The 2,689-nt window shown below is 38.5% G+C and overlaps 1 pseudogene; it reads right to left on the bottom strand.

Annotated features, from left to right (window-relative positions):
• Nucleotides 1-315: 315 nt before the first annotated feature.
• On the bottom strand, nucleotides 316-2,390 carry LOC120134213 (annotated as a pseudogene).
• Nucleotides 2,391-2,689: the final 299 nt, after the last annotated feature.

Here is a 2,689-nt window from a genome sequence, read left to right as displayed (position 1 = left end):
ATATTAATATATTAAAAAATAAAAATAAATTTTAATTATGTTAATAAGAGATTAGTTGACATTAATTAAATTAAAACCAAATATTTAATAATAACATATGGATATAAATAACATTTTAATTAAGGGGAATACAATGTAATATATATTCATAATATTTTCTAACCTTACACAGTTCGAATCCAATCTCTAAAAAAACAATACTCCCCTTAATTGTTGAGGCCATTCAATGGATTATAAAGAAAATTTTTATTAGATAGACAAAAAAAGAGTGTCTGCTTATACATAATACAAAAGCCTGAAAATATGGTTATTAAGATATTATATGTTTATAATATAGTGAAGAAAATTAATGTGATCAATTCCATGAAAAAGAAACCTGAAATCTATTAAACGGTTCCAAAGTGAAAGTCCCTGGTAATATCAAACGACTGAGGAAAAAGGAGGTTTTCTTAGCCCGGTAGCCTGTTCAAAAGCATAAGCCGTCTGAATTAGCTTCGGTTCTGAGCCTTTCAACCCTCCGAAACAAATCCCAAACGGCATGCCATTGCTTTGATGCCCGGCCGGAACTGAAATCCCCGGGTACCCTCCAATGGCCTGCACGGTCATGGCAAGTGATATTCCAGGCGCCACCAACGCGTCCAGATTCTGCTCTTTCATCACTTTCTCAAACCCATCACGTGAAAGCTTTTCCAGATATTCAGCAGCCTTTCTTTCTTTCTCCCCAATCCCATTTGTCTTCTCCGATTCGATAAACGTTTTGTTGGCCATACTCTTCAAGCTTTTCCTGCATCACATTACACAGTGGAAATATTTTATTAAAGAAGCTTTGCATAAGCCAATTGAATCTCTTGACAAAATTTGTATATATATATATATATATATATATATATATATATATATGTACCGAGTCGGGGTTATTCTCGTTGAACTCAATTATGTCAGCAAGTGATCTCACAGAAGAGACTCTAAGTTCTTTCAGGTATTCATTTAGGGAACTCTTGAACTCAGCCTGCATTAGCATTACCTCACCACTTCTTGTAGAATCTGCAATTATATCAATATTTGGTATCTCTAGATCATCAATTATGGTCGCCCCTCTTGCTCTACAAGACATTAGCATTGCCTTTAAGTACAATTAAACATGTATTGATCAACAAAAACAAAAGTACATTTGCTATACCTGAGTAAATTCAAGTGATTCCCAAATGTTGAGACAATGGATCGGTTCAAGGTGTCAAAAAATGGACGTCTAATAACTCCCAATCTCTTTCCTATGATCCCATATTCGTTGAGGTATTGTTTATATCCTCCATCGGGAATGAATCGAGCAGCCTCTGATGTTGCTTCGCTGTCTCTCGGATCAAATCCGACGATTGCATCCAGCAAATGAACTGCATCCGCCACTGTCCTCGCCTTCGGTCTTTTAAATCATCATCAAAGAAAGTTATTTACATCACATTTAGTCCAATTATTGGTATACTACAGTGGATATGGGCTGCATGCTTTTCAATGATCACTGTTCAATTGAAAATAAATTAAGAAAGAAAAAGCATACCCAATTGTGTCCTGCCTCGAAGAAATGGGAATAACACCAGCCCGGCTGGTGAGTCCAGCGGTTGGCTTGAAACCCACTACAGAGTTATAATCTGCTGGGCAGATTATAGAACCATGAGTCCCGACCCAAGTGAAACGCTCACCATGTTAGCCGCCACGGAAATGGCTGATCCGCTGCTTGATCCGCAAGTATCTCCCCCTGCAACATAAGGATTCTGCAAAGCCAAAGCCACCGCAAAACTACGGAAACGATGAGGTTAAAGAGAGAGAAAAGTGGCAAAGCGTAAATTACCTGGGCTTGGCCGCCTCGAGCACACCAGCCGTTAGGAATTTTGAACAAAGCCCTAAAAGAATACCATTCCGTATGACTCGCCTTCCCCAAAATAACAGCCCCAACTTTCCTCAGCTTTTCAACCACCCCCGCGTCCCGACCAGCCACAGACCCCAGCAAAGCGTATGAACCTGCCGTCGTATTCATTTTATCGTTCGTGTCTATCGAGTCCTTAAGCAGCACCGGAATGCCGTGCATGAACGAACGACGATGACGACTGTTACTCCTCTCTCGATCAGCCTCCTCCGCTTGAACCCGCGCTTCGGGATTGATTTCAAGTACACATCGAAGAACGGGGTTTAAGTTCTCTATTCTGTGCAAGTAAAAATCCACCAGCTGCAGTGATGTGAGCTTGTTCTCGTCGAAAGCTCTCTGGAAGCTCTCGATGGTAGCTTCCTCGATAGTGAAATCACCATGACCTTTGATGGTGATGATCGGAACTGATAGTATGATCGACTGCAAGAAAAGAAGGAAAAGATTAGTAAACATGATGCAACTTATTCAATAAATTATTGGACTTGTATTTCATATACTCGTTTCTTTTTCCAATATAGGGTATAAAACTATATGATTTACTAGGGAATCGTAATATGCCAGCTAAAATTTTATTTATATTTTACTTAAAATAGTAATAAAATATCATTATATGACTAATAATCAATGTCAATAAGTGTTGGCATAACTAATTGAGATTTAAAAATTTGAGTTTATACCGTCAAGTTCGAATCCTATCATCGTCATTTTTAGGGAGCAATCTGTAAATTCCTATGTAAATCCTAAGTGGATCTTAGACATGCCCTGACT

Source organism: Hibiscus syriacus, unplaced genomic scaffold, assembly GCF_006381635.1.
Source record: "Hibiscus syriacus cultivar Baekdansim isolate YM2019G1 unplaced genomic scaffold, ASM638163v2 tig00110597_pilon, whole genome shotgun sequence".
Taxonomy (NCBI): domain Eukaryota; kingdom Viridiplantae; phylum Streptophyta; class Magnoliopsida; order Malvales; family Malvaceae; genus Hibiscus; species Hibiscus syriacus.
Note: the sequence above shows the minus strand (reverse complement) of the source record. Positions and strands in the feature narration are given on the sequence as shown.